The following is a 14,817-nucleotide window of genomic DNA, read 5'->3' as shown; positions in this document are numbered from 1 at the left end:
AAATCCATATTAGGTAAGAGCTAAAACTATCACAATAATGCGTGTCCATTATTCAATCTATGCTTTGACTAAAAACATCCGAAAAAGATAATATACCAACTATTCATTATTGAACGTGTCATCCCTTTTCTACGTCTGATAGTTTGATTATAATCAAGCTATAGTACGACAAAAGAATAACATACTTTAAGTTGTGCCTCATCGCAAGTAGTGGATGATATTGTTCAAAACCCATCGCCGGCTTGGACCCTAAAAGTCGTCAGGTTATGCGTGGTTAAATATGTGTTGTCCTAAAACCGCCATTTTTTCAAACGAATATACCTTGGTAGTAATGTGCCGGAGGCTTCACTATGTGACGCTGGGTCTATTTCAAAACTCGTTAATGATAACCTTACCCGACTCACGAAAGTTGCGTCTAAGTCTAAAATAGAAGTGATGTATAGCTGCAATTTCCACACACACACAAATGTGGTGTGTTTTTTTCCGTTGAGGGTAACTTTGGTAACCAGGCGAAAACCCCATATGTTCGGTATTGTGTACACCGAGCAACATAAGCAGTTTTCAAACACGAACTTCATGTGATGTTTATGACTGTTAAAATAACCACTGCGGAGGAATGTACACGAACAAATACATAGTGTGCGTGTGTGTATATATATATATATATATATATATATATATATATATATATATATATATATATATATATATATATATATATATATATATATATATATAATATGATATAACAAACATTAATTGCACTATAAACAGTCTATAGCACATTAAAATTTAAATGCCCGCGCCATATGTAATAAAACTAAAGAAATCACAAAACTACAGAAACACCACCATTATCATTATAATATTGTTGCCGTAAGCTCGTATCATAATACGATGAAAGGAAATCCACAAAAAATCATTACACAAAATCTAGAGGTTTGAATCTAGGATCACAGCTTCGAAACGAACCATGAATTAAACGCGTTGATGGCTGGCCAAGCCTTATCCTGAGCTAAAAAATTCATCACCAAATTAAACATGCAGTCGAAAATATAAGATAGAAGTCGTAAACTATACAAAACGTTTGAGTCGCATCAAACTTTTTAATAAATTAAACGAGTGGATTGTTTTCGGTTAATCATGCTTCGTTCAACTTATTTAACAATACATACATGTCTTTCTTACCACAACCTACTTTGCATATAAGATTTCTAGAACTAGAAGATGATAAAAACGTATATTTTAAGCTCTTTACTCCAGAAAACAGACGAATATCAAGTACAACCATGTGCAATAAATCCTTTACAACTCAAAACATCAATGAAAACAAATTGAGTAACTGAGATGAAGTCTTAATCGTAGTAATTCGAATTATTTAAGCTTTAATCATGCTAAGTTTTACGCCATGTCGAATTTCGCACTAATTACTGAAAATGAAGCTTTAGCAAAGAAAATGTGTTTCTCTTACTTCTTAAGAATGGTTTTCATAACTCAAATAAGTGAAGATGCGCATGGATAAATGGACATTGGGCGAAGAAAATACCCTGTTAATAAAGACATTTTAAATAAAATAGAAACGTCCTTGAAAATAGTTCATGTTCATCCATGTGCATCCAATAGAATAAAATGTAACGCCATGTCGATGATTAACTCTTCCAAATTTGATTTAAAAGTCGCACTAAAAATTCCTCAAAGTCTAACAAATAGACAAATGTTCATTTTTATGATAATAGAATGGTTAAATTGCTTCATTAAATAATGTCTCAATTGGACAAATTAAGAAATAAATTAAAATAACGAAACTCAAAAAACATTAACGAAACAATCTAAACATCTGTCTGGCTTTGTATTAACGGCAAGTGGCCATTTGCCTTTACGATAAAGAAAATTAATACATTAGGACATAAAACATAAAAATAAATTAAGATGCAGTCCCGGTTTCTAACGGTCTACGTGAATTATTAGGGGCTGAACCGGTTAAAGGCATAACAACCCTACACAAATTACAAATAATATAGTATACATACTCATTCTGACGTTTTGTGCACAGAGAAACAACGAATCCGAACGTCCTGCCACGTTGTTCAAACATTTGAAATACCACTGGTTGCAATGCAAAAACACACACCAACACGGGCCGTTTAAAGTGATATTATGGGCATTTTTCACTGTTGAATTGAGCTGAAAAGAATTAACAGGTCAAAAGAGTTAGTTAAAATGTGGTTACTTACCAATTATCTGCAACTCATCTTGCTACCAGTTGTTTATAAAAATATATTTTATATTCGATATTTTACGTGACTGGTGAGTCCTGTAAGCCGAAATGATCCGTGTCTTTGTGTCGTTTGAACGAATGTGCGCTAAAACTAAATTTAGTATCACATCGTACATGCATGATCAGTTGTCAAACGAAAGTACGGTTGATATTCAAATGCATTATTTTTGTCTTTCCGGGATATTTTTTAGTATGTTGATGCTGCATTAACAAATATAAGTGTATATGAAATGAAAACACCAAAAATGAACAACGGTTGCGATGGACACCTATAAACTGTTAGATACCCGTAATATGACTTTAATAGTTCAATCTTACCTATTATTTAATTCACATACACTGTAGCGTTTAGTTTAATACCAAATTGACTACGTGACATGTATATAAATAATGTCATAGCGTAGTCCAATGGTCATTCTCTTTCATGACGGTTCACACAATTGGAGTAACTAATTATAAGTTACACAAATGTGATCAAATCTTCCCTTTAGGACCAAATTATTCAAATCTCATAGCGATATAATTTATAATTGTATATAGATTTTAATATCAAAATATATTAAAACACATATTGTCTGAAAAACAATGAATAATTTGCTATAAACAATTATTTGTTTAATGCTCCTGTTATCAAAATATCAGGTGTAACATGTGTGTCAAGTAGCGAAATATATCGATGAGCGGCTTTAAAGTGATATTATGGGCATCTAACAGTTTATAGGTGTCTATCGCAACCGTTGTTCATTTTTGATGTTCTCACTTCATATACACATATATTTGTTAATGCAGCATCAATATACTAAAACAATATCCCAGAAAGAGAACAATAATGCATTTGAATATCAACCGTACTTTCGTGTTGACAACTGACGACAGAAATGATTCCATGTACGATGTGAAACTTAATTTAGTTTTAGTGCAGATTCGTTCATACGACACAAAGACACTGTTTTGTTTTACGGATCATTTCGGCTTAGAGGACTGGTGAGTAATGTAAAATATCGATTATAATATATATTTTTTAATAAACATCTGGTAGCAAGATGAGTTGCAGATACTTGGTCAGTTACCACATTTTAACTAACCCTTTTGACTCAATTCGACAGTTAAAAATGCCCGTAATATCACTTTAAGATTTTCTTTGACACTATTTTGACAAGCTCTATTTGTATAAAGTACGTGTATAACGAGGTCCGAGGCATCACGTTACCAATGATCTTGTTAGTGTTATTCTTTATTTAGGGTATTAAATCAAAATATTATTTTCAACGCCGCTGATTGTTCTAAAAATACATTGCTTCATATACTTTTTTGCACCCCGTGAGTTTTGGGTAAGTACTCGTCTTCAATTTGCGTCGATTCTTCGACGTCTTCATACGTTTGATAGGCTGTTATTAAGAGCGTGCAAATAACATGTGATTAATTTAAGATAATAAGCTTCTCGTTTACAGCAGATAATTTACGACTTTAATTAAGGTATATGGGGTTTACATTTCATTTTTAAGGACGAATTAATTCACCGGATATTAGGGTATCGGGTTAATAAATGATGTGTAGGACGTATCTCTAAGAACGGTCGTTCCATGCGTATAATTTTCCGACGCAAAATACCATATATTGATGTATTTTGGTCGGCATGAACTTTCGTGCAGAAAAATAAATATTTTGCAGACAGGGACATTTGTTAGTATAGGTCACCTTAGCACATCTTAGAAAGTTATGACTAAAATATGACTTTAACTTGATAAAACTTGGTCAGTATGTCGATCTTCTATGCAAAATTTGAATCTGGTGCATATTATTTCTAAAACTAGGAAACCAGGTCAGACTTAAGAAACAATATTATAGCTACTATAGTTTCCACATTTATTACTCAACCTCAGTCAGAATATTTATCTTAACATTCATATGCCACATTGGAATGTATATTACGTGCGTCAAAAAACTAGGTCACCTGGCGCAATCTTTGAAAAAAAAACGTGTAATGGTTCTAGGAGTGATATTTTAAACCCAGACAATGTTAATATTGACAATCTCTTGGCAATTTTTGAGTCTGTCAGGTCACTAGAGGAAGGGCTTTGACAATTTGCGAGTCTAGGTTTCGAGTCAGCGAGTTATTTTCATCAATGCCTTTTTGTTTACATTAACATTTCTAAATGATATATGTAGTTCAAGCGTTTAAATAATATTTTCACTGCTGTGGGATTTTTTAAATTAAATATGTAGTACATTTCAAGAATTGAAAGATTGTATTGTCAAAGTTTTGTTTGTTAAAGTGATATTATGGGCATTTTGCTCTGTTGAATTGAGCTGAAAATAAGTAACAGGTCAAAATAGTTAGTTAAAATGTGGTTACTTACCAATTATCTGCAACTCATCTTGCTACCAGTTGTTTATAAAAAATATATTTTATATTCGATATTCTTACGTGACCCGACCCAGTCCTTTAAGCTGAAATGATCCGTAAAACAAAATTGTGTCTTTGTGTCGTATGAACGAATCTGCACTAAAACTAAATTTAGGTTCACATTGAACATGCATGATCAGTTGTCAAACGAAAGTACGGTTGATATTCAAATGCATTATTTTATTCTTTCCGGGATATTGTTTTAATATATTGATGCTGCATTAACAAAAATAAGTGTATATGAAGTGAAAACACCAAAAATAAACAACGGTTGCGATATACACCTATAAACTGTTAAATGCCCATATAATATCACTTTAATATAGACAATGTATTAGACGTACGGCATCATAAATGAGATCACAACATGCTTTAATTATGAGGTATTAGTTGAAATATATAACGCTTGCTTTTATTTGCCGAATGAATTATTGGTTGCATATTTTATAATTTTATACTATTTTACACTCATTTTTGTGCTTTAATACGGTTACATTCCCTTATTTATCAAATTAATGTTTGAAATTACTGAACGACATTATTGAATGATAATGATCACATAAGATAAATCGTGTTTTCCGGTGTATATATTAGCGTTCGATGTTTGTACTATTAAAATTGTGAAAAATAGGCTTAAACACTGAAAAAATGAAGCTAGAGTTTCGACTCGTGTTAAATCTGAATCATTTTAATGCGATCCACCTTTTGCCTTTTATACATTTCGAGATAAGCTAAATACAAACAATTATACAATCATTAACAAACGGCAATAACTTAAGAAGACGCATAGTTATGGTTTTGTGCAATTAAAGTGATATTATGGGCATTTTTCACTGTTAAATTGAGCTGAAAAGAATTAACAGGGCAAAAGAGTTAGTTAAAATGTGGTTACTGACCAATTATCTGCAACTCATCTTGCTACCAGTTGTTTATAAAAATATATTTTATGTTCGATATTTTACGTGACCGGTGAGTCCTGTAAGCCGAAATGATCCGTAATTTTGTGTGTGTCGTTGTGTCGTATGAACGAATCTGCACTAAAACTAAATTTAGTATCACATCGTACATGCATGATCAGTTGTCAAACGAAAGAACGGTTGATATTCAAATGCATTATTTTTCTCTTTCCGCGATATTTGTTAGTTGTGATGCTGCATTAACAAAAATAAATGTATATGAAGTGAAAACACCAAAAATAAATAATGGTTGCGATAGACACCTACAAACTGTTAGATGCCCATAATATCACTTTTAATCTACTAAGCAAGTGAGTTTCAAAATATCTTTGAACGTTCAATTGTTCAAGGTATGCTCAACACACAAGTTAAGTTCAAAAATGAATAATTGATTTCTCTTTAGATATGGGAGCACGGATTCTGGCTCTTGGGCGATGATCTATCTTACAAAGAACTTTGAAATCCACATATTTTGTGGTTATTAAAATAGACTCCGGAAAATAATTACACGCCGGGTATGCGGATACTTTGATAACAGATGGCACTTCGATACCAGATAACAACAAAAGCCACGCGCGAGAGTTGAGTTCTTAAGCTTTTTTGCATTAATGTTCTGTTCATTTGGTTTTCAGACATTGTTTGGTCGATTAATGGTATAGTACTTCGTATTGCGGAACAAGAAAGTCGTGAAAAAAAACAGTGGATTATAAAAAAAGAGATAAAATGAATTCGATGATCAGTACGTATTTTAACAAAAAAAAAAATACTTGAAAATAAATCAAGAATGTGCCAACTAATCGAAATAAAAGATTAATACGTCCATTAATGTTACGACCTTTTAAATTTTAGTTAAATAACGTATTTGAGGAAATTCAAATGTTTTTAGAGTCGGATGCAAAATTTTCATGGACACTTCTTTTACCGATAATCTCAAAGACAATGGCACTTCGATTCCAGATAACTCGACACTTCTTACCAGATATAACACACTCTTTTTAGTGAATCAAACATGCAGAATTCGCTGTGGAATAATGTTATAGTAAGCAGGCAATACATAAAAATGTATGTACTGACGTTAATTAAAAACAAATTACCGAAACATGTATTATCCCTTTGGAATATGATTATAAAAGGGAAAGGGAAGTGTAAAGGTAAGTGCTACCAATAAGAAGAGCTAAATATTAAAGGAGTTATCCAATCTCTTTTAAATTTTGTGGCTACGCATTAACTAGTATCGTCTTCATGATGCGATTCTAATGAGAACCAATGACATAGGATTTTATGAGGTGTATTGGCCGCTTTAAGACCCCTTGCTACCCTTATCTAGAGTCCTGCTATAATCCGTTGTATTTTCAATTCTCTTAATCTCAATTTACCAGTTAAAATCAAGTTTATTATTTAGACAATTAGTTTCGGTCGTCACTTGAAATATATTACTTCGGAAATAAGCATTGGAATCTTATTTAATATTTGCACTTATAATATTTATTATATAAATTAATAGTCATAAGATTTTTGAAAACGAACAACGCCATTGGTGATATTTTACATGTGCATGTCATTGCGTTATGCATAGATACCCAATGTGTCGGGCTTGACAATGCAAATTGATTCGTACTTCAAAATGTCTGGAAAAAATAGAAGTAATATACATCAATGCATTTCAGGTGGAAGATAAAACTCGGTTATCAGAGTGCCCACTGTGTTGAAAGTCTCTGTTATCCGAAGTGCCCTATATCGGGAATCAAAGTATCCGCAACTTCATGAATACCACCTATTAAAACATGCTCTATCTTCGTTTATATTTCATTGAATACTATCAAAATTTCAGTATTTTAAGCACAGTGATTACTCTACATGCTGGAATATAAAACAATTTCTTGCAATATTTCTAAGTAGTTTTATTTTGTTGAAATGTTTACTGTTCATCCAGTTTATTATAAAACAATTTCTTGCAATATTTCTAAGTAGTTTTATTTTGTTGAAATGTTTACTGTTCATCCAGTTTATGCTTTTTTCCGACCGAATTTTCCATTTTTTGGGGAAATATCTATCATTTTTCCGTGATTTTTTTTCTTTGCAATAGAAAAGGATACACCATTTATAAACTCGACCATGCGCCTTGTCTAAAAAAACAAATCTTTATGATATAACTTTACAAAAAACTGATGAACTAACCTATCGCGCGTGGCTTTTGTTGTTATCTGGTATAGAAGTGCCATCTGTTATCAAAGTTTCCGCATACCCAGCGTGAATTAGTGTAACAATTAACAATTAAACAAAAGGCCATAACCCTTATAAACGATATAGCAGCCAGCGTTGATGTTGTCTGTTTGGATTTATTGACAGAGTTTGAAGAAGCTTTAACAGTTGTGCGGTCCAAATCTCGTTCGGCCGTACGCCTATTGGCTATAAATTTACAACTTAAGTGTCAACGTGGCATTTCTAACAATAACAGATTGCGAACATATGCAATGCGTCACAAAAAGATCGATGAGAAATCCATTTTAACTATCAATTCTAAGTAAGCAGCATTTAAACGCATGCATTATCTTCTAAAAGTACTCAGTTAACACCTGCCAGAAATATATCAGTGCTATAAGTGATATAAATGATTCAACGGGCAGTTTTTTTAAACTAACTTTTTAAGCTGATCTTATACAGTTAACCAGTTAATGTAGCCAGTTTGTTATGACGAAATTGCTGTTGAAAGTGTGTGTATTGCTTTCGAAAAATATGTAGCATTAATTTTAACAAACAAAAGACTTCTAGGTGACATGTATGAACATTTTTAGGTCGGATATACAATTGTACATAGTGAAGATATCGCTTGAAACATAAGAATAATGCATTACAATTGCGGCAGTTTTAATATAATGTTTTATTGAATTTATATTTCGAATGAATTTCGAATGTTAGTTGTTTTGTACCACATATAATTAAGTCAATGTACATGTTGCTACTCATTGCGGTACACCAATGCCAAACATTAAAATCCGACACACCTTAAACGAGAATGTGGTCAAACGAAATATAAGCTGTAACACAAGGCAATTCGCCATTCAAGTTCATATAAAGTAAATGCATTCTTACCCACATCTGGTCCACTTTAGTCTTTGTTTCAAGATCTTGAAATCAAATGAAGGTTTGCCCGTAGATACTTGGGGATTGGAACACGACCACCTCAAAGGTTCAGAGGTGGAAGCACACGACTGTCATCGAATTGTTACCCTTGATTTGGTCTGTCAAAATCACAATGTCATTGTCGCTAAAATGTATGTGTGCATAATGGAGTAATGGTTAACAGATGACCCGGGAAAACAGTACATGTCTTCTGCATTGACAGAAGTTATACCGTTATTTTATGACAATGCTTTCGTATTTTACTTACGTGTTTTACAATAGATTAATAAATATTTGATATTTGAAGCATGTTCACTTTCTGGTATGCTACATGTCATGAGAAGTATCCACATATATTAGTCGTCCATGCGTTTTATAGACATTTTACCGAACAGACATGTTATATAGATGATGACTGAATTAACATCTTTTAACAAACGACTTCATTTATGATTTGATAAGATTTCTAATGCAATGACCAAACTATTTAAAACGTTAGTTATGCGAGCAAATATTACAAATATCTTGTATTTTACAGTTTCCATTTGGCAGATGACACACTTATGAAAGGAAAATGTATTGATCAACAAAATCAAAACTTTAAGAACGCCATAAATCAATGTATGAAAGAGATAATTCTTAAAGAGCACATTATAAATATAAAATAAACAAAATATAACATGACAAATAAATAAGTTATAACTAATGATTTTAAAGTTATTACTTCAGTTCAGTTTCAGATTCATTGTCATAAATAGAATTAATGAAAATTAAAAAGACATATCAAAACAAATAATCAAACAAATAGCAAACATACAGAATGAATAAAGTAATAATCTAGTACCAGGAAGTATATCAAAAAGAAGAACAAGAACTCAATAATAAATCACAATAAAATGTCTTGCACGCTTTCCTCGTCGAATTGTCAAAAGTATTGATTGCCATTAGGGTTTGTGTTCATTGATGCTTGTAAATTTAACCGTAGTTTTTCTTTTATTATGTTTATTTTGTGTTTCAATTTTGACATTCGAATACATATCATAACATGAAGTAAATAGCAAGCATAATTAATGGATTAGGTGATGCTTATTATTCATTCATTTATTTATTTCATATTTTAACAATTTGTAAAACATGGTACATAAAGCATATATTACACATAAAATAATTTTTATCTGCTTATGGCATAAGACATAGCAAACCAATAAGTTGAAATAGCATCATTGTTGATAAATCAAGCAAACAAAGATACAGGTTTATAAAAAGTCAATCAATTATATAACTTTATCTTAAAATTTGAGACAGTAAAATAATAATACTATTATTGATAAAAAAAATTATTATATATATATATGTGTGCACTAAACATTAAAACCATGTAACAAACATTAAAATACAAAGATAGCACATAAAAGGAAGTAAGTCCTAATTTGCATTGTGATCATTAATAGATTTAATGAAGTTGACCTAGAAACAACAACTAATTAAAATTAGAAAAAACAAGTAAATTCGTAGAATTGATATCCCCCGCCAATATGCTTCTGGACACAAACGTGTTATATTTAACACTCAAAAAAGCATTTTTTTTCAAGATACAAAGGGCCATAACTCCGTTATTAACAGATGGTGTACACTGCCATTTTGAGTGCATCATCTTCTTATGCATATATATATATACTCATACCAAGTTTCAATGAAATCCGCCAAAGAACTTCCAAGATATGGCTCCGGACGGACGGAAAGACGGACGGACGGACAAAGCCAAAACAATATCCCTCCGCCTATGGCGGGGGATAACAAACTCAAATAGTAGCAAGCAGATGGGTTTTGACGGTGTACTTGAAATTCGGGAGGTTCTTAGCCTGTCTTATATGTTGTGGCATTTCATTCCAGAGAGAAATACCTTGATATGCAAATGACCGTTTACCAAAACCTTTAACCTTGGGCAAACAAAATCTTCCAGTGTCTGTGAGTGAATCACTGGAAACACCAACTGACACTCTTAACCTAGTGGGATAGTTATGAACTGTGTAAGTGTAATGAAATGCTCATTTAGGTAAGCTGGTGATCTACCACTGTAGATTTTGAACACAAGGCACAACATGATTTGATCAACTCTTTTAGGGGCTGGTAACCAGTTTAGCTTGACAAAATGACTTTGATCTATATGAGCCCTGCTTCAAGATCCAACACAAACATGATCATTCTGTTCTGGGTGACCTGTAATTCATTCCTGAGTTCCTGAGTCAAGCTGTTATACCAAATTGAACAACCATAATCAAAATGACACTGGATTAGGGATGTGGCCAATAACATTTTAGAGTGGGAGTTAATGAACTTACTCTTCCTGTACAAAAACTTCAACCTAGTATTAGCTTTCTTGATAGTTGACATAGCCATTGAATCAAAAGATAGACTAATCAAGAGTGGTACCAAGATACTTAACAGAATCCTTAGCTTCAATGATTTACCATTGCATACAGCATTAAGATTTGGTCCAGACTTTCACCTTGCTTTGGAGCCAAACAAGACATATTCAATCTTACCAAAATGCAAAGATAGCTTATTACAAATTCACCATTTACTTAGAACATTCATTCGGAGTTTAAAACTGATTCAAGTTCAGACCTATCCTTACCAGAGACCAAAATACCAGAATCATCTGCATACAGTAACAACTTATTTTTCACTGCACCAGACATGTCATTGACGTAGATAAGAAACAACAACGGTCCTAGAATAGAGCCCTGGGAACACCACATGTTATCGTTGCTCGAGAAGATTGACTTCCACGGACATCAAACCAATTGATGCCGATCCGACAAATATGAAGTAAACCACTGAACAGTAACCTTTTAGAGATCCAACGCCTTCAACTTCATCAATAGAATGCCATGATCAACAGTATCACAGGCTGTCTGCAAATCCAGCAAAACCATACCATATTTCCATATTATGCGAAACAAACAATATTTGTAATGGTTGTTGTTAAACACTATTTCCAAATATTAACGCATATTTAACTTACCCATTGGGAGGCTTTATTAAAAACAAATTCATATTAATTTCCTTACACTCAATGAAAAGTATGATTGTTTGGTGTATTTTTCATGAAAGATTTTGTTCATTATCAATAAAGGGGAGTTTTGAAAGTTGAAAGCGAAGTAATAGTTATATACCAATTACCAAATATGTTCTGGCTTACATTCCGCACAGGTTCACAGTATACCTGCTTGAAAATAATGGATGATAAGGATTAAGTAATAACCTTCATATCACTAACGCTATTGTCTAAGTGAAGATAAATAGTATAAGGAGTTTGATTTTGAAATGTACAATTGCGTTATTGCAACTACCTTGGTATCCGACAATCAATAAACGAATTTACTTTATAATGTTTACATAGATGTTTGTGCTAGAGTTATATATCGAACGGATAAACTAACTACCCGAGGTTATATGTGTCACGTTCGATTCAGTCATTGTAATAACATATATTTTTATCAGTCACACAGCTATAAATAAATGTGGAATGCTTGCAAAAATGAGGCAAACTATTCGTTTCTTTTGTTACTTGTTAAAAGAAAACATAATTTTTTTACCTTCATAGTTGATTTAATTGGCTTTTCCATTGAATGATTAATTTTGCAAATACCTCAGATGTGATCGTTTATGTTTTATTGCCTATTATAAAGGTAATTTATTTGCTTGAATTAGTCGCGTTCTTCTTTTCAGGCTACTTCATCGTAATGAGACGCTTTTCGTTTTCGACTTTTTTGAATTGCTATTCTCTTTGGATGATGAATTTTTGTGACTCTGGGTTGGGATGTCTTGACTGAAATACTTTAAACACCAGCGGAATGTAAGAAGTATGTATAGATTAATAGGCAATATTACACCCACTGAATTTCATTTAAGTGTTTTTAGTTGGTTTCAGTATGCTCATTAAGATACGTCATTCAGTATTGATGCATTTTAAATGTCGGATTTCGCTCATCATCATCATCATCATCATCACCATCATCTAAACCATCATCATCTCCATTCATCATTATCATTATAATTCCTTGACCGATTTGGCCGTTTGGGGGAAATAAGATACGACGATGCAGGAATACTCCTACAGTGAGGTTATAGTGTGTGGTGCTGAGAAAGGGATGTCCACTATTTTACATTGTTCATCCAGCTTTTCTTCTTACGGATTCTGCTACTGGTGTTCATATAATGGACTGAACGTTCCTGGAATGCGAATAATTTCTGAAAAGCAAGATGCAATCAAAGATGAGCTATAATTGTTTTCGTATTCGGTGAATCAACTTGAGTACATATGAACGTTTCCCTGAAATGTGCATATCCGGAAAAGCAAGATGCTACCAAAGAAGGGCTTTAATTGTTCCGTATACGGTGATATTCTACAATTTAGACTACACAACCTAATGTTCCTTTTTATGTCCCCCACCACTATAGTGGGGGACATATTGGTTTTGCCCTGTCTGTTGGTCCTGTACGTCTGTTGGTTTGGTCAAACTTTAACATTTGCCATAACTTTTGCAATATTGAAGATAACAACTTCATATTTGGCATGCATGTGTATCTCATGGAGGTGCACATTGTGAGTGGTGGAAGGTCAAGGTCATCCTTCAAGGTCAAAGGTAAAAAAGTCAAAGCGGCGCAGAAGGGGACATAGTGTTTCTGACAAACACATTTTTTGTTTCTGATCATCTTTCTTATAACGGATGGTGTTTTTTTACATTAAACAGACATGACGTGCTTCATTGTAGCTTGACGTTCACACACAGTTATTAACTCTTTTACTGCACTAGCGGAAGTTGCACATGTGAACTGAACGTGCAGTAGCTTTTAAATGTCTGCTATATGATATTTCATATTTTTGTTATTGATTACTTCATTCAAGCCAAGTGTTGTGAATTTTCCTGAATGTCAATGACTTTCAAATTATTTCCTTTTTTTTCACTAAAACAACTTTTATACCGACGTTTTGCTTCAACTGCGTGTTATGTTTTGGACAAGAGTAAATTATTCAAAAGTTTGCTTCGATCATCCTCCAACAGCTTTACACAAATTTCGTTGAAGCGTTGAGCAACGTATTTATATCCTGCGTGTGAAACAATGTTGTACCCCGTTTTCATTAAATTCTCAGAGGACAAGATCGATTATTACATTCGTAATGAAATAATGTAATAAATAAGGTGCCATAATGTGTGATCAACCATCACTCACTTAATTCTTGATCTTGATGTCAAATGCAGACTGCATTTTGACGCACCTTTGCATTTAGTGAGACCACCTTGTGATGTCGACATGATGACAAGACTGTTCTTCGTGATATGGAAAGCGATATTTGTATGAGACATATTCACTGTACCACGGCCGTTAATCACGCGCGCCACCTCTTTTTAGATGCATTAATAAATGAACCAATGCTACTTACAAGGTGGCGCGTAGGCCCGGGTGTTTTGAAATTTAACTGATTATTTTACAGGGTGATTAGGTTTAATATGTTTTTCAATACATTTCGCATTATTTAAAAAAAATCGGCCAATGCAGTGCGATTCAGCGATTATAAATTCATCTAAAAATGTACAGAAACATTCGATTTGCTTTTACGAATTCTACCATGCTACAACTTATAAAGGTTCCCACGTTTTTAACTGGGTTGAGAATGTATGCTTCTGCACATTTTTGAATGAATTAATCTTCGCTTAATCGCACTACATTGTCCGATTTTAGAAATAATGCGAAATATGTTGAAAAAAAAACACAACCTAATCACCCAGTACAATTATCTATGAAATTTCAAAACATCCGGGCCTGAGCGCCACCTCGGAAGATGCATTGGCTCAGCTATTAATGCATCTCAAAAAGAGGTGGCGCGCGTGATTAACGGCCAGTGTGTACTGAATATCGAGTTTTAACTTGTTATTATCAATTTAACCCCAGCTAATCAAAAAACATAATTAAGTATGTTTACGGTATCCTTTGATAAGCATTAAGATGATAAATGCAACAAACCCATAACACACACGAAAATA

General features: G+C 33.0%; 1 protein-coding gene across 1 annotated transcript in view; it reads left to right on the top strand.

The window, feature by feature from the left end:
* The window catches only part of LOC127862565 (uncharacterized), a 293,520-nt gene that overhangs the window by 56,911 nt on the left and 221,792 nt on the right, over positions 1-14,817 (top strand). The window lies entirely within an intron of this gene.

Source organism: Dreissena polymorpha, chromosome 16 (assembly GCF_020536995.1).
Source record: "Dreissena polymorpha isolate Duluth1 chromosome 16, UMN_Dpol_1.0, whole genome shotgun sequence".
Classification (NCBI taxonomy): Eukaryota; Metazoa; Mollusca; class Bivalvia; order Myida; family Dreissenidae; genus Dreissena; species Dreissena polymorpha.
The sequence above is the reverse complement of the archived record's forward strand: the minus strand, read 5'-3'. Positions and strand labels throughout refer to the sequence as shown.